The sequence below is a fragment of the Paramisgurnus dabryanus genome, chromosome 24 (genome assembly GCF_030506205.2).
Source record: "Paramisgurnus dabryanus chromosome 24, PD_genome_1.1, whole genome shotgun sequence".
NCBI lineage: Eukaryota > Metazoa > Chordata > Actinopteri > Cypriniformes > Cobitidae > Paramisgurnus > Paramisgurnus dabryanus.
The window spans coordinates 21,524,703-21,543,570 of NC_133360.1; the positions used below are offsets into that span (position 1 = coordinate 21,524,703).

Genomic DNA, 18,868 nt, shown 5'->3' on the forward strand with positions numbered 1-18,868 from the left:
AGTGGTGGCACAATAATAGTAAATCATGCAACTATAAACAAAATGAGAGCAAAAGAGCAAAATGAAACTAAAACTAATTCACTTTTACACTTCTAAACATTCACTAGTTAGAAAAATGCTCAAAAATGACCCCACGCTTTCACTGGGGCAGTACTCTTTCAAAAAGATCCTATATGTACCACAGATATTTGGTATCAATATCTACCTCTGAGGTATTATTTTAGGGACAAAGGTGTACTTTTTGTAAGGGTACTGACAGTGTAAAATGCAGGTGCTGAAAAGTACTGTATTTTCACCTCTTACTTTAAGTTTGCAGCAGTTGCTTTATGTATATTTCTGAATCTGTTTAGCCTTTTATCTCTACTTTATAAATGTTTCCTTATTTGTATAATTTCATAAACAATTTCACTAATCTGGTCAAAATACATTAGAAACACTGAATCACCACAGCAAGCCATCTAAGCAGAATATTCATATTTTAAATAAAGAAAAAAATATCAAACCTTTTTAGGACAACCATCACAAACTTGCAGTGGATGTTGTGAGCTGCTGTTTGTTTCAAGCTAAGAAACACATTAAGGCTCCTCCTATTATTGGAAACAGAAACTTAACCGGACCAAACCAGTGGGTTTGTCATATCTAGGCATTTGGGTAGGACAGTCGCGATAATGCAACCAAATAATACATTTGTAATCGTGTTGTTGGCTCAATCTTATTGAAAAGCCTTCATAAGCACCTTAATCAATACGATTGAGGACGATAGGATGCAAATTTGGATCGTATTGAGGGGGTGGTGTACTTCGATCTGTGATCCGATCAGCAGGAGAAAAGTAGCCTATGCATGTCGCGTGAATCGTAGTATTTTCTCAATCGGATGCAAAAATACATTGTGCACCTGCGCAGAACATTTGGGCTCAAGTTCACGTCTTACCTCTTATATCACATGATTCTCGTCACAGAAACACGCAATAACAAAGCAATAGCTGGCATCACGCATTATTAAGGCAACGTTAAGGCATCAAGGCACGTCCGAATATGGGAAGCCGAACACATCAAAATGGAAAGCAGTAACGTTGTCTTCAAAATGTATACATTTAAACATAAAAAATTTACAAAGTGACACACATTTATGTATACCTAAAGTGCCCTTAAGGAAATTTGGTTTTACTACACTTTTACCACAAAAAAATCTTAAAGGAGAAGCCAAACATCATAACACACTTTACAAAGCAAATTTTCTTTTAAATGTGTAATATGTGAATGTGAATGTAAATATACTATTATGTACGGTCACCCGAGGGCAAGTGCGAATGGAACGCACTCCTTGGCCGTTTCTCAATCCGAAGGCTGCAGCCTCCGGAAGGTCGCATTTGCAGGCTGCATACGTCATCACGACTAAATCAGAATATTAACAGTTATTAATTGACTAATATTCTTAGTTAATCGTAAATTGTTGTAATATGCTTATGGATTGTGAAAATATGCTCAGTTATCTTAAATAAACCAGGCTTGATGACGTATGCAACCTTGCGGCTTGAGAAACGGCATTTGTGTTGATGAATGAATGAAGTCTTCTCATATCTCGACTTCGAATTGGACACTGTGGATTAAATTTACATAGAATAGAGAACCATCAAACAGGTTTATGTGAATTTTGTGATGAAGAAGAGTCTGAGACTGTATGTAATAATGAAATGTGGGAAGTATAACATGGTCATCTTGCTTTTTATTATTGGAGAGAAAAAAATAAGGATCATGGGTTTAAATAGTTTTGCATTATGATACGAGTGTATATAGCGTGTTTTCCTGTGGCATTTGAAATCGATTGGACCCAGAAGCGGCGCATGATGACGTCACACTTAACTAGTTATATTTATTTAAAAACCGTTTTTATATACAAGAGACTGACTGATATATGATGTTGTGAATTTATATTAAGTTACATTTAGATATTAACCATATTTAGGCCATTAAACATAAAGTACTGTGTAATCATATGGATCCTAAATGAAATATCTGCTGTACAATTCACAATAGGTCGTCATACAGCTACAAAACGTGTCCTACATAGCATTTTATGAAGACAAACACAATGTAACTTTTCTAAAATTCCAAGGGTCATTTAAAAGAAAGAGACAATATTGTGGTTCACAAAAAAAAATATATTAACACCATGACTTAATTGGTTATTTCTTAACAGCATGACTCCTGTAGATGACTCTCCTATGGTTTGCAACTCTTCTTTGAATGTTTTTTTATCCTGCTACCAAAGTGCTCTCGCTCATTGATAAAAATAAATAAAGCAAAGGTTGAACAGTGTTAGAAACAATGGTTACTTATAATTAATGGCAGTATATCGCATCAATCGTTTATAAATAATAAATGTATCATTATAATACAATCAACAACAATAACTTTAGCAGATTATTTAACATACCTCAATTCGTATCGCTTCAAGAAGGTCTGCTGCTATCATACGGTCTGCTGTTCTTTTATGACTAGGCTCATATACAAATATACAGCCTACTCAGGGCCGCCTTAACCTAATGTGAGGCCCTGGGGCTGAGAGGTTTTGGAGGCCCCCCATACCCTCAATTTATAGTCTCATTAAAAAAAAGTGTAATATCTAGGTAATCTACATGACAAAATGCATTAGTTTCTTTCAATACATACAACAGTGAGTTTTCCCTCTTTGACCCAGAAAACACCATAATATCATTATTAACATATCACTGAGCCCACTTCAGCATAAACACAAGACACTTTATTTAACAACCACACACAGCAACTTGTGTGAGAGTATATATGTTTATAAGCTTTATGTCTATATAGTTTTTGGAATATACAAATTTGCAGAAAATTGCCACTCACTAACTAAATGCTCAGAACAGTTTTAAAAATATAAGAAGTTAAAGTTAGTTTTAAAGTAAAAATGCATTAATGTAAACAAAAGATAAGTCTTATAGACAGAATGTGGTTTTTTAATCAGTTATTTATTTTGTAGGCTATTGAAGATATAGTAGCCTATGCATTGTATTTAGTATTTATGCATACATAAGCATGTAAAACGAACACGTATGAATATGCACAAAACAGACAGGGAACATACATGTATATAAGATCTTTAGATAAGGAGATTATAAATATGAATGGTGCGATCAGGGGATGATCATTTGAGATGGTCTTGTCGCGCTTTGACTTGCACATTTACCGTTGCGTCGTCTTTCTAAACCAACAGATGTACTGTGAGCTAACATCGCGTCAAACTACATCGCAACAGCTGCGCACGCGTCACTGATATAAACGCGAGTAAACTTAAACTTTATAACAACGAACAGCATTAATATGTTCGGGAACTCCTTTCTTTATTTGGCGGCACAGTATCTTGCGCACAGTTGGAGAGACTTCTGCATGCCAGAGAAGGCACGAGCACAGGGAGAGCGAGCGCGCGCGCGAAAGAGAGAGAGACCTGCACCTCAGTGCTTATTATGAAATTTCAGAAATTACTCTTTCATTTGTTGGTGGATTATTTCCCGTTTCTCTGTCACACTCAGTCTAACATGTAGGAATGCCAAGTTGAAAACGCGCACATTACGCGGAATACAAAAATCTGTTACGTCTGATATTTTATTCCACGGTAAGTTACCGAGCGTGGACCCAGTCTATGTGCTATGTCAACCGCGTGTGAGAGCTGGTCAGCGATCTCTGGTGAAACTATGCCGAACAGGTCGATTAGGATTTTCCGGACATCTTCTCCTCTCTGCTCCTGAATGCCGGCCACTTGCAGATTCCATCTCCGTTTATACGTGTCCATTTCCTCACATCTGTCACGTAGCACACAGTTCTCTTTTTCGAGCGATTCCACTTTGTTTTGTAAAGAGCTCACCTTGGTTGTCACTTCTTCTACTTGGTTGTTCATAAACTCAATCGCTTCCGTCACACTGTTTAACGAGTCTGTTTTCCTTCACGGTAGTCTCGATGGACACCATACGATTCAAAAACTCCAGCTGCATTTTTTCAACTCTCTCCAAAACTTCCATCAGGTGCGAGTTAGAGACCATCTGGGTATCCGACGCCGTTCTTTCACCCATTTTAGATTTTTTAGAAGGTGGTTTAGGAGTTTCGGGTAAGGGAATCTTAAATCCTGAGGTATTTCCTTTGAGCGCAGAATCCAGAGATTTCCTCGCGTAAGAGTGCATGGCAGGCTCTGGTATTCTTATCTCCTTCCATCGCAATCGTTGAAAAGTAAGAAAAACTTGCTCAGATCAATAAATACGTTAAAGCAACACTATGTAGTTTTTTTACCTTTAAATAATGTCTCTAAAAATATTTCAGTGATAGAACAACTTTTAACTGGACAAATTGTACTGTTGCTGCAACCTGAGCAACCTCCTAGCTGCTACAACCACACTCTGAAAGTGGTGGTGGATGGTAAGAAACACAGCCCCGCCCCTCCCCCTGCCTGCAGAAGAGTGTCTGATACCAGGCACTGTTGCTTTTCAACCACATGGGGGAGCTGTAAGTCATTTTTACATGGAAACTACATAGTGTTGCTTTAATGTTAATGTTTTATGCCCTTTTACACGTTCCGTCTTAGCTTAACTATAAGATTAAAGCAGAGCTCCGGCACATGAGTGTTACACGGTCGCCATCTTGACCCACCTCCACATTATCCAAATCATGCCCCGATGAAACCGATCGCGCTTTGCCTCGCATCACGAAACGAGACTTCGCTGATCGCGCGCGCGTCTCAAGTGGATGTGCCTCTTCTTCTTCTTCTTGGAGCAAAGATTATTACCGCCATCTACTGTGGGTAATGAATCAGGGACACTATAATCCTTTCCCCCAGACCATTCAGGACTCAAGCTTTCGATGTTGCTTCGTGTTCCAGCTCCTCCATCTCCGGTGAGTGAGGGCAGATGACGCGGAATTCATTACAGTCAAGGCTTAACACATTACTGCTGTTATTTTCCTCCTCATTCATCAATACGGAGTTTGTCCCCTGTGAAATCTCTCTTTTGTTTTTTGTGGAAACTGTGTGAAAATTCAAAACGCATCATAAATAAATACACAGGCTACTGTATAAAATAAAGCACACAGATTTTATAACAAAACACTGGAGATGGAAAACTGATTGTAATTTGTTAGCCGTTTTAAATCTTGATTTGTCTTATTGCAAGACAGACAGACTGAATGCAAATAACATTGATTCTTACCTTCCTGTAGCTCTGTTTCATCCCTTGAAGTCTGACCTATGCAAAAATGGCAAGTTATAATTGTGTGTACTGGGCACTTCTCAACAAATACACACAAAACTTTCTTCACAATTGAGATCATAAACTAAGTGACACAACATTTATGAATGCAATCTGTGTGAATATTCAAAACGCATCATGAAAAAAAAATACACAGACTACTGTACAAATTAACACACACAGATTTTATAATAAAACACATGTACAGTTCACACAGCTGTATGGTTTCTTACTGTTAAGTAGATCTCTATCCTCGGTGGAAACGACTGGAGAAGGAAAACGGATTGTAAGTTGTTAGCTGTTTTAAATCTTGATTTGTCCTTTTGTAAGACAGACAGACTGAATGCAAATAGGATTGATTCTTACCTTCCTGTAGCTCTGTTTCATCCCTTGAAGTCTGACCTATGCAAAAATGGCAAGTTATAATTGTGTGTACTGGGGCACTCCTCAACAAATACACACAAAACTTTCTTCACAATTGAGATCATAACTAAGTGACACAACATTTATAAATGCAATCTGTGTGAATATTCAAAACGCATCATGAAAAAAAAAATACACAGACTACTGTACAAATTAACACACACAGATTTTATAATAAAACACAGGTACAGTTCACACAGCTGTATGGTTTCTTACTGTTAAGTAGATCTCTATCCTCGGTGGAAACGACTGGAGAAGGAAAACGGATTGTAAGTTGTTAGCTGTTTTAAATCTTGATTTGTCCTTTTGTAAGACAGACAGACTGAATGCAAATAGGATTGATTCTTACCTTCCTGTAGCTCTGTTTCATCCCTTGAAGCCTGACCTATGCAAAAATGGCAAGTTATAATTGTGTGTACTGGGGCACTCCTCAACAAATACAGACAATACTTTCCTCACAATTGAGATCATAAACTAAGTGACACAACATTTATAAATGCATAATGAATATACATTTCCAGTTCACTCAAGCTAATTTTGTGTGTGGCAAAGTTTACTCTTTAAGCTGTTGTGGTGTTCATTGACATGTATGTTTTTAGATTATTGTGCAGAGTAATCTGTATGTATGTGAAAAAATTGCAAAAAGCTTAATTTCCCCCAAAAATGAACTTTTCAAAAAACCCAAATTTCGCTGTTTTTGGCCCTGGCACAAAATGACTAGATAACATTTCACTAATCATATCCCGATGGTTTGGGACATCTGGAAAATCGATCTGCCCAGAGAAGAAAAGGTGAATGCCATGAGTACTGTGTTGTGTCAACAGTGAAGCATCCTGAGACCATCGATGTGTGGGGTTGCTTTTTAACCAAGGTAGTGGGCTCTCTCATGATTCTGCCCAAAAACGCTGCCATGAATAAAAAATGGCTTCAAAACATCCTGCGTGAGCAAATTTCTCCCAACAATCTAGGAGGATTTTGGTGATGATCCATGCAGCTGTAGCCTAGTGGTTGGAGAGTTAGGCTTGTAACCTGAGAGTTGCTGGTTCAAGTCTTACGGCTGCTGGGTTGCGACTGTGGTGGTCTTGAGCAAGGCACCTAATCCTAATTGCTTCCTGGGCACTCAGATAGCTGCCCACTGCTCTGTGTGTGTTCATGACTTGCAGTGCGTGTGTTCACTCCTCACTAGGATGGGTGTAATGCAGAGGACACATTTCAAGTATGCATTGCATGGTGGAGCACCATGTCATGAGGCAATAGTGATAATGAAGTGTCTCAAAGATCATTACATTGAAATTCTGGTTCTGTGGCCAGACAACTCCCCGGATCTCAATCTCATACAGTACCTATGGTCAATCCTCAAAAGGCAAGTAGACAAGCAGAATCCCACAAATTGTGATCAAATCCATGCACTAATAAGGAATAGACTGATATCCCGTCAGACTAGGATTTGGCCCAGAAGCTAATATCCAGCATGCCAGGGCAAATTGCAGAGGTTATGAAGAATAAAGGTCAACACTGTAAATATTGACTCTGTGAATATATTAAATGTTTTTCCAATAAAAGCCTATAAAACATATGATATGCTTATCATTGTTTTCCAGTATACCAAACATGGAAAAACAGTCTACAAATACTGAAACAGCAAACTTTGCAAAACACAAAATCTATGCCACTGCCAATGCTTTTGCCAGTGACTGTAAGAGCGGAGGCAGATGTGACAGCAATCATTACTTTATATGTGTATGTTGTTCAGTTCTTTAAAGACAGATGTTTATCTAACAAACCAAAAATGACAGATATTCATATTATAGCTTAATATGTTCATTGACATGTCAGCGAGCTTCTTTTTCTATGTGTAAAGCTGGTGACAATGCAATGGTTTCATTTGACTGAGATTTTGATTAAGAGCACAGCATTTGATATTTTATAATAAAAGTTAAGGAAATAAAATCTTTTTTTGTATTTTGTACATCATATTCCCCATATCTATGAACCAAAAGACTAACAGACCAGTTGAAAAAATCTACCATATGATAGGTGAGTAGTTGTATGGGGGCAGCATTCGTCAAACTTTTATGACCCCCTCCCCCACCCGGTGACAGTTGCTGTCTGACAGGTCGTTTTTATGACCCCTTTGACAGGGGGGCGGGACCATCAATCAAAATCTGTACAAGTTGTCAACTTTAGACAGAAAGTATTTAATGGTTTTATTGCCGGTCATTTAGAGTGATTGTTTTTCCTGAGTGTGTTTTATGTCAAGCGTATGGTGTCATGTTTAATGACGGCTCGTGTTTCGACATTTGCTGTCTATCACCCCTCCCTTTTCGACCCGTGCGAGTCTCACCACTGCGTGTCACACTACGGGTGTGTTGTTGAATCTAAAGTTTTGCAACAGCATAAGTTTATTTAAAGGGAATCACTAATCACATATATATATATATATATATATATATATATATATATGTAATTAGATGTATCTGGTTAAACTTAAAGGCCGATATTTTCTATCGAACTAGTCTATTTTCTGTTCAGACACAAAGTTTTCTGATGGTGATATTATGTCAGTGTGTGTTTGTGTGGGGGTCGTGTGCTGTAATCTTTGAAAGTTTATGACCGAACCTTTATTGGGGAGCGACAAGAGATCTCCGGCATCAGTTTGGATGGAGCAGAGTTGTTATACTCAAGTCTATTGGTATGTATGTGTTTCGCTGTGTTCGTTTCATTATTTTGTCTGATTATTTAAAAACTAAAAATTCGATCTCTGGTCTTGCAGCGAAATTGTCTAAGCTGGTATTTACTATTCCTGGTAAATCGCGGAGAAGAGTGGAATGAACAAAAAAGTCAGACCGTGACTAGAACCACCAGCAGCGTAACAAGGAAATCTTGGAGCAAAGAGACGCCGAGTGGCTCGTGTTGTCCGGTGTGTATTTATTTAATCCTGTTACAATAGATTTAAACAAACTGGTTTGTTTTAATATTTTCTAATAACATGTGTTATCTGTTTTAAAGGTTTGGATATCAGCGGCAAAGCGAACGTTGCGTGTACTATTGCAAAATATATAGCGGATCTCCACGGTACGTTTATATTGCATAAGAAAAAAGTTGTTTTATTTAGATATTTGTCCTAATAACTTGTTTTTATCTGTTTACAGGTTAGGATACAGAACACAACGCTTTGGACGTATCTTTAAAAAAGAGAAAAATCAGAGACTTTTTGGATTTGTCTGGGACATTTTAAACATTTTGTGGCAAATTGGATTTAAAACGTTTCGGATACTGGATACATGTGTTTGATTTGTCCACAGAGCTTGTTTAAGACGTCTTCACCTCATTTTAGGGTTTATTTTTAATTAAAGGCTTCTTAAAACATGTGTGAAAATGTGTATATTATACAATGAGTATTATATTGACTGCTCTGACAAAATAAATTATTATTTCAGATTTTAGGTCAATTGACTGCGTGTGTTTTATGTCAAGCGTATGCTGTTATGTTTAATGACGGTTCGTGTGTGACAGCTCGTGTTTTGGCATTCGATGTCAGCTCTCACCCTTCCTCCCTCCTTCTCACAAGCATGCATTCTTTCACAGGGGTGCGTGTTGTAAAGCGAGTAGAGATTTCTAAAACTCAAAGTGGAGTCAAATAATTCCCCATTACGGTATCAAAAAAGTAAAGGTTTATTTTAGATTTAGACAGATCATGAACAATGCTATGATTAAAACTGTTTTTTGTAACATCACAAGTTATTTAATTAAATATTCCGTATACGTGTATAGTTTAAGCAATGACCTGTGCCATATCCTTAGGCGCCGTCAATACTACAATATTTAGACGATAGTCTAAACTAAATAAAATTTTAAACGGTTTCAGGAACTCCGTGAATCTTTTCATAACCTGCTCTATAGTTTCACGCGTATTAAAGATCCGGCGGTGCCTGACAAAGCGCCGGGTGTGTGTTCATATATGCCGTTTTAAATTAACCTTAATAAAATGTAATTCTGTCCACTATGGCAAAATATGAGTTTTTTTTAGATTTAGGGGAATCTTTAACCAAGGCTATGATTAAGACATATGTATACGTGCACCGATGGTGACAGAGAAACTTATAGCTGACGTTAATAAACTTTTTAAATGTTTTTAAGACGTCTACAACTCATTTTAGGGGTTTATTTTTAATTAAACGCTTCTTAAAACATGTGTGAATATGTGGATATTATACAAAGAGTATTATATTGTCTGCTCTGACAAAAATAAATTATTATTTTAGATTTTAGGAAAAATGATTGTGTCTATCTTATAAATACAACTTGATATATACGTTTGTTTTGTCAAGAGACTTTTTAAAGTCACGCAAGAATAAAATCTTTTAGTTGTAATTGGTTAACATTAAATGTACTATTATCTATTTAACTATAAGCTATATTTTTCTGATCAGATATTTTTCTGTTTCTGATGATGGTCTTATAACAGTGTGTGGGGGATGATGATGGCTGTTCACAGCAGGTGGCGGGATGTAAACTAGGGTCTTTTTAAAACTGTAGTGGTAAAAATGTAATAGCACACTGACAAAAATAAAGCATTTGGTTGTAACAAATTATTTAATGAAATATTCAGTATGTGTATAGCGATGAACGGTGTCAAAATCACCGGGGTCCCAACAATACTATAGTCTTTAGACTAAAGGGTATTTATTTTAATGTAAATAAAATCTTAATCTTTTCGTGCACAATATTCTGATCAAGCCATTAGATTGTGTTCCAGCGTTTACAATAGAGAACATACGCGGATGCGTGTTCATATACACCGTTAAGAAACTTTAAAACGATTAAAAAATTCATATCTTCGGGGTTTTGTTTTAAATTAATGACATCTTAAAACCAACTGGGAATATGTGTTTATTACACAATAAAATGTAATTCTGGCCGCTCTGACAAAATAAGGGTTTAATTTTAGAATTAGGGAATTCTTTAATCAAGTCCCTGATTAAAACACATGAATGCGCGAACCACAGTTGCCAGAGAACGTACGCTGAGGTGCTCTTATGGCGTTAAGAACCTTTTTATTGTTTAAGACATTTTGACCCCATTTCCTGGTTTTGGTGTCCGCTGTGGATCCCATTCCCAAATCTATGTGTTTATTATACAACAAATGCAATTCTGTCAGCATTTCTAGTTTAGAACGCCTCTGATTTAAACATGCGGGTTTTAAAATGAAACGGCCATGTGACCTTTATGACAAAAGCTATTCGATCTTAATTTTTTGTTTTAACATCCAAAAGTTTTTATACACATTCCATAATTAAACATCTAGGTGTGTATGAGTAAGTTTATATCTAATGTCACACGAGCAGCACCAAATCGCGCTTGTGTCTCTGTGTGTGCATACAGGCTGTTTATGTGGGGGCGTGTTTATGAGCCCGTGTCTTTGCAAGGTGTGTGTGCGTGTGTGTGTGTGTGTGTGTGTGTGTGTGTGTGTGTGTGTGTGTGTGTGTGTGTGTGTGTGTGTGTGTGTGTGTGTGTGTGTGTGTGTGTGTGTGTGTTTGCATGTGGGTCTATGATGTCTCTGTTTGTTACTAAAGTTTTGACATTAAGTCTGTGTCCTCATTGACAATAAGTAAGGGTTTTTAGATGTAGGCTTCATTACACAGATACTGATTAAATCATGTTATCCATTATTTGCGATTTAAAGAAACTTAAAAGGTTTAAGACATTTTATCTCACATTGTGGGGTTGTTTTTTAATTAATGTAACCTTAAACCCCTCTGTTATCCATTTAGGGAACAATAAAATGTTAGCAAATATTATTTATCAAAGTTGACGATGTTATAAGCCAGGATGTCACTAACGTGACAACAAACATTTATTTAAAGACAAAACATTTTAACAAATTGCCATGGCTTACAGAGACACACTAGACTTAATAATAAAAATAAAAATATACTATTCGAACATCCTAACCTGATATTAGGTTAGATTAGGTTTAAGGTCAATCAGCGTCTTTAGCTTTACAACTTACAGCACAAAACCCCCCCAATGACAGGATTTTTATGAAGTGAAGCAGACCCTTGGTATGCCTGTGGGGTTAGGTTCAACTAAGGTCAACATCTATCAGTGCATAATAAGCAAACATGAAATTATATTTTACCTATGGTTTGTTAATGATGTTGCTAGGTTCGCGTATTTTTTCTGAAACAAACTTTTCTTTTCAAACTTAGTTAGGATACACATGTTGTCGCCTCAAACACCTGATCATAGTTTTTCTTCGCTAGCGACAACTAATGTCAGAGATTTTGTAAATTCATCAGATGTTTCTTACTTGTGTATTTTCTTAAACAAACTATTCTTTTCAATCTTAGACAGTCTTCATACGTTTGTCTTTCGATAAGTTGTTCATAGTTTTTCTTCGCTAGTGGCAACTCATGGCTGAGATTTGTAAATTTCATCAGATGTTCTTACATGTGTATTTTCTGAAACAAATTTATGCTTTTCAAACTTAGGTAGTCATCATACTTTTGTCTTTCGATAAGTTGTTCATAGTTTTTTATGTGGTAGTGTCAACTTATGTCTGAGATTTTGTAAATTCATCAGATGTTTCTTACGTGTATATTTTCTTAAACAAACATTTTTTGTTTTTTCAAACATAGTTAGGATACACACTTTTGTCGCCTCAAACACTTGATCAAAGTTTTTTCTTCGTTAGTGTCAACTAATGTCTGAGATTTTGTAAATTCATCAGATGTTTCTTACTTGTGTATTTTCTTAAACAAACTTTTCTTTTCAATCTTAGACAGTCTTCATACGTTTGTCTTTCGATAAGTTGTTCATAGTTTTTCTTCGATAGTGTCAACTCATGTCTGAGATTTGTAAATTTTATCATATGTTCTTACATGTGTATTTTCTGAAACAAATTTATGCTTTTCAAACTTAGGTAGTCATCATACTTTTGTCTTTCGATAAGTTGTTCATAGTTTTTTATGTGGTAGTGTCAACTTATGTCTGAGATTTTGTAAATTCATCAGATGTTTCTTACGTGTATATTTTCTTAAACAAACATTTTTTGTTTTTCAAACATAGCTAGGATACACACTTTTGTCGCCTCAAACACTTGATCAAAGTTTTTTCTTCGTTAGTGTCAACTAATGTCTGAGATTTTGTAAATTCATCAGATGTTTCTTACTTGTGTATTTTCTTAAACAAACTTTTCTTTTCAATCTTAGACAGTCTTCATACGTTTGTCTTTCGATAAGTTGTTCATAGTTTTTCTTCGATAGTGTCAATTCATGTCTGAGATTTGTAAATTTCATCATATGTTCTTACATGTGTATTTTCTGAAACAAATTTATGCTTTTCAAACTTAGGTAGTCATCATACTTTTGTCTCTACATACATTTGTTCAAAGTTTCTTGTAGCTAGTGTCAACTGATGTCTGAGATTTTGTAAATTCAACAGATGGTCTTACGTGTGTATTTCTTAAACAAACATGTTGCTGTTCAAACTTAGGCAGAGTTCATACGTTTGTCTTTTCATAAGTTGTTCATAGTTTTTATTTGTTAGTGTCAACTAATGACAGAGATTTTGTAAACTCATCAGATTCAAACAAAACTCATTCATTTCTGTAGTTTATGTAACACCTTGTCAAACTCTTAAAGGTAGTACTAACTGTTTAAAACAACAATGCAAAGTATTTTAGATTTACTTGATAAATCTTTTACATCAAAACAAACTAGGATAGCAATATGGCTGAATCTGTAACAGGTGATACCACCAATAGCGTGTTGTACATAACAAAGTCTGCAAAATAATAAAGATTGATTAGGTTTTTATTTAGTAAACCTTTTAACATAAAGTGTAGAGTCTTTTGTATGTAACAACAAAGATGCGATGAAACAACGCAAAACAAGAGAGGATGCATACATCTACAAATGGGGCAATGTCTTTAATCTATTGGTCCCGAATTTAGAGGCTATACGGGGAAACTATTTCAAACATTGCCCCATTTGTAGATGTATGCATCCTCTCTTGTTTTGCGTTGTTTCATCGCATCTTTGTTGTTACATACAAAAGACTCTACACTTTATGTTAAAAGGTTTACTAAATAAAAACCTAATCAATCTTTATTATTTTGCAGACTTTGTTATGTACAACACGCTATTGGTGGTATCACCTGTTACAGATTCAGCCATATTGCTATCCTAGTTTGTTTTGATGTAAAAGATTTATCAAGTAAATCTAAAATACTTTGCATTGTTGTTTTAAACAGTTAGTACTACCTTTAAGAGTTTGACAAGGTGTTACATAAACTACAGAAATGAATGAGTTTTGTTTGAATCTGATGAGTTTACAAAATCTCTGTCATTAGTTGACACTAACAAATAAAAACTATGAACAACTTATGAAAAGACAAACGTATGAACTCTGCCTAAGTTTGAACAGCAACATGTTTGTTTAAGAAATACACACGTAAGACCATCTGTTGAATTTACAAAATCTCAGACATCAGTTGACACTAGCTACAAGAAACTTTGAACAAATGTATGTAGAGACAAAAGTATGATGACTACCTAAGTTTGAAAAGCATAAATTTGTTTCAGAAAATACACATGTAAGAACATATGATGAAATTTACAAATCTCAGACATGAATTGACACTATCGAAGAAAAACTATGAACAACTTATCGAAAGACAAACGTATGAAGACTGTCTAAGATTGAAAAGAAAAGTTTGTTTCAGAAAATACACAAGTAAGAAACATCTGATGAATTTACAAAATCTCAGACATTAGTTGACACTAACGAAGAAAAAACTTTGATCAAGTGTTTGAGGCGACAAAAGTGTGTATCCTAGCTATGTTTGAAAAACAAAAAATGTTTGTTTAAGAAAATATACACGTAAGAAACATCTGATGAATTTACAAAATCTCAGACATAAGTTGACACTACCACATAAAAAACTATGAACAACTTATCGAAAGACAAAAGTATGATGACTACCTAAGTTTGAAAAGCATAAATTTGTTTCAGAAAATACACATGTAAGAACATATGATAAAATTTACAAATCTCAGACATGAGTTGACACTATCGAAGAAAAACTATGAACAACTTATCGAAAGACAAACGTATGAAGACTGTCTAAGATTGAAAAGAAAAGTTTGTTTCAGAAAAAATACGCGAACCTAGCAACATCATTAACAAACCATAGGTAAAATATAATTTCATGTTTGCTTATTATGCACTGATAGATGTTGACCTTAGTTGAACCTAACCCCACAGGCATACCAAGGGTCTGCTTCACTTCATAAAAATCCTGTCATTGGGGGGGTTTTGTGCTGTAAGTTGTAAAGCTAAAGACGCTGATTGACCTTAAACCTAATCTAACCTAATATCAGGTTAGGATGTTCGAATAGTATATTTTTATTTTTATTATTAAGTCTAGTGTGTCTCTGTAAGCCATGGCAATTTGTTAAAATGTTTTGTCTTTAAATAAATGTTTGTTGTCACGTTAGTGACATCCTGGCTTATAACATCGTCAACTTTGATAAATAATATTTGCTAACATTTTATTGTTCCCTAAATGGATAACAGAGGGGTTTAAGGTTACATTAATTAAAAAACAACCCCACAATGTGAGATAAAATGTCTTAAACCTTTTAAGTTTCTTTAAATCGCAAATAATGGATAACATGATTTAATCAGTATCTGTGTAATGAAGCCTACATCTAAAAACCCTTACTTATTGTCAATGAGGACACAGACTTAATGTCAAAACTTTAGTAACAAACAGAGACATCATAGACCCACATGCAAACACACACACACACACACACACACACACACACACGCACACACACCTTGCAAAGACACGGGCTCATAAACACGCCCCCACATAAACAGCCTGTATGCACACACAGAGACACAAGCGCGATTTGGTGCTGCTCGTGTGACATTAGATATAAACTTACTCATACACACCTAGATGTTTAATTATGGAATGTGTATAAAAACTTTTGGATGTTAAAACAAAAAATTAAGATCGAATAGCTTTTGTCATAAAGGTCACATGGCCGTTTCATTTTAAAACCCGCATGTTTAAATCAGAGGCGTTCTAAACTAGAAATGCTGACAGAATTGCATTTGTTGTATAATAAACACATAGATTTGGGAATGGGATCCACAGCGGACACCAAAACCAGGAAATGGGGTCAAAATGTCTTAAACAATAAAAAGGTTCTTAACGCCATAAGAGCACCTCAGCGTACGTTCTCTGGCAACTGTGGTTCGCGCATTCATGTGTTTTAATCAGGGACTTGATTAAAGAATTCCCTAATTCTAAAATTAAACCCTTATTTTGTCAGAGCGGCCAGAATTACATTTTATTGTGTAATAAACACATATTCCCAGTTGGTTTTAAGATGTCATTAATTTAAAACAAAACCCCGAAGATATGAATTTTTTAATCGTTTTAAAGTTTCTTAACGGTGTATATGAACACGCATCCGCGTATGTTCTCTATTGTAAACGCTGGAACACAATCTAATGGCTTGATCAGAATATTGTGCACGAAAAGATTAAGATTTTATTTATATTAAAATAAATACCCTTTAGTCTAAAGACTATAGTATTGTTGGGACCCCGGTGATTTTGACACCGTTCATCGCTATACACATACTGAATATTTCATTAAATAATTTGTTACAACCAAATGCTTTATTTTTGTCAGTGTGCTATTACATTTTTACCACTACAGTTTTAAAAAGACCCTAGTTTACATCCCGCCACCTGCTGTGAACAGCCATCATCATCCCCCACACACTGTTATAAGACCATCATCAGAAACAGAAAAATATCTGATCAGAAAAATATAGCTTATAGTTAAATAGATAATAGTACATTTAATGTTAACCAATTACAACTAAAAGATTTTATTCTTGCGTGACTTTAAAAAGTCTCTTGACAAAACAAACGTATATATCAAGTTGTATTTATAAGATAGACACAATCATTTTTCCTAAAATCTAAAATAATAATTTATTTTTGTCAGAGCAGACAATATAATACTCTTTGTATAATATCCACATATTCACACATGTTTTAAGAAGCGTTTAATTAAAAATAAACCCCTAAAATGAGTTGTAGACGTCTTAAAAACATTTAAAAAGTTTATTAACGTCAGCTATAAGTTTCTCTGTCACCATCGGTGCACGTATACATATGTCTTAATCATAGCCTTGGTTAAAGATTCCCCTAAATCTAAAAAAAACTCATATTTTGCCATAGTGGACAGAATTACATTTTATTAAGGTTAATTTAAAACGGCATATATGAACACACACCCGGCGCTTTGTCAGGCACCGCCGGATCTTTAATACGCGTGAAACTATAGAGCAGGTTATGAAAAGATTCACGGAGTTCCTGAAACCGTTTAAAATTTTATTTAGTTTAGACTATCGTCTAAATATTGTAGTATTGACGGCGCCTAAGGATATGGCACAGGTCATTGCTTAAACTATACACGTATACGGAATATTTAATTAAATAACTTGTGATGTTACAAAAAACAGTTTTAATCATAGCATTGTTCATGATCTGTCTAAATCTAAAATAAACCTTTACTTTTTTGATACCGTAATGGGGAATTATTTGACTCCACTTTGAGTTTTAGAAATCTCTACTCGCTTTACAACACGCACCCCTGTGAAAGAATGCATGCTTGTGAGAAGGAGGGAGGAAGGGTGAGAGCTGACATCGAATGCCAAAACACGAGCTGTCACACACGAACCGTCATTAAACATAACAGCATACGCTTGACATAAAACACACGCAGTCAATTGACCTAAAATCTGAAATAATAATTTATTTTTGTCAGAGCAGTCAATATAATACTCATTGTATAATATACACATTTTCACACATGTTTTAAGAAGCCTTTAATTAAAAATAAACCCTAAAATGAGGTGAAGACGTCTTAAACAAGCTCTGTGGACAAATCAAACACATGTATCCAGTATCCGAAACGTTTTAAATCCAATTTGCCACAAAATGTTTAAAATGTCCCAGACAAATCCAAAAAGTCTCTGATTTTTCTCTTTTTTAAAGATACGTCCAAAGCGTTGTGTTCTGTATCCTAACCTGTAAACAGATAAAAACAAGTTATTAGGACAAATATCTAAATAAAACAACTTTTTTCTTATGCAATATAAACGTACCGTGGAGATCCGCTATATATTTTGCAATAGTACACGCAACGTTCGCTTTGCCGCTGATATCCAAACCTTTAAAACAGATAACACATGTTATTAGAAAATATTAAAACAAACCAGTTTGTTTAAATCTATTGTAACAGGATTAAATAAATACACACCGGACAACACGAGCCACTCGGCGTCTCTTTGCTCCAAGATTTCCTTGTTACGCTGCTGGTGGTTCTAGTCACGGTCTGACTTTTTTGTTCATTCCACTCTTCTCCGCGATTTACCAGGAATAGTAAATACCAGCTTAGACAATTTCGCTGCAAGACCAGAGATCGAATTTTTAGTTTTTAAATAATCAGACAAAATAATGAAACGAACACAGCGAAACACATACATACCAATAGACTTGAGTATAACAGCTCTGCTCCATCCAAACTGATGCCGGAGATCTCTTGTCGCTCCCCAATAAAGGTTCGGTCATAAACTTTCAAAGATTACAGCACACGACCCCCCCACAAACACACACTGACATAATATCACCATCAGAAAACTTTGTGTCTGAACAGAAAATAGACTAGTTCGATAGAAAATATCGGCCTTTAAGTTTAACCAGATACATCTAATTACATATATATATATATATATATATATATATATATATATATATATATATATATATATATATATATATATATATATGTGATTAGTGATTCCCTTTAAATAAACTTATGCTGTTGCAAAACTTTAGATTCAACAACACACCCGTAGTGTGACACGCAGTGGTGAGACTCGCACGGGTCGAAAAGGGAGGGGTGATAGACAGCAAATGTCGAAACACGAGCCGTCATTAAACATGACACCATACGCTTGACATAAAACACACTCAGGAAAAACAATCACTCTAAATGACCGGCAATAAAACCATTAAATACTTTCTGTCTAAAGTTGACAACTTGTACAGATTTTGATTGATGGTCCCGCCCCCCTGTCAAAGGGGTCATA

The 18,868-nt window shown here is 35.4% G+C and overlaps 2 long non-coding RNA genes across 3 annotated transcripts; one reads left to right on the forward strand and one right to left on the reverse strand.

The window, feature by feature from the left end:
* Nucleotides 1-7,738: 7,738 nt before the first annotated feature.
* LOC135740899 (uncharacterized) lies at nucleotides 7,739-9,091 on the forward strand. Of its 2 annotated transcripts, XR_010529292.2 has the most exons (4): nucleotides 7,739-8,370; nucleotides 8,452-8,598; nucleotides 8,688-8,753; nucleotides 8,831-9,091. It is a non-coding gene; the product is annotated as an uncharacterized lncRNA (long non-coding RNA). The 2 variants fall into 2 exon arrangements; XR_010529291.2 differs by lacking the exon at nucleotides 7,739-8,370 and having other exon boundaries at nucleotides 8,377-8,598.
* Nucleotides 9,092-17,543: 8,452 nt separating this feature from the next.
* LOC135740897 (uncharacterized) lies at nucleotides 17,544-18,470 on the reverse strand. The gene is made up of 4 exons (XR_010529290.2): nucleotides 18,265-18,470; nucleotides 18,037-18,183; nucleotides 17,882-17,947; nucleotides 17,544-17,804 (listed from the first exon to the last, which is right to left on the reverse strand). It is a non-coding gene; the product is annotated as an uncharacterized lncRNA (long non-coding RNA).
* Nucleotides 18,471-18,868: the final 398 nt, after the last annotated feature.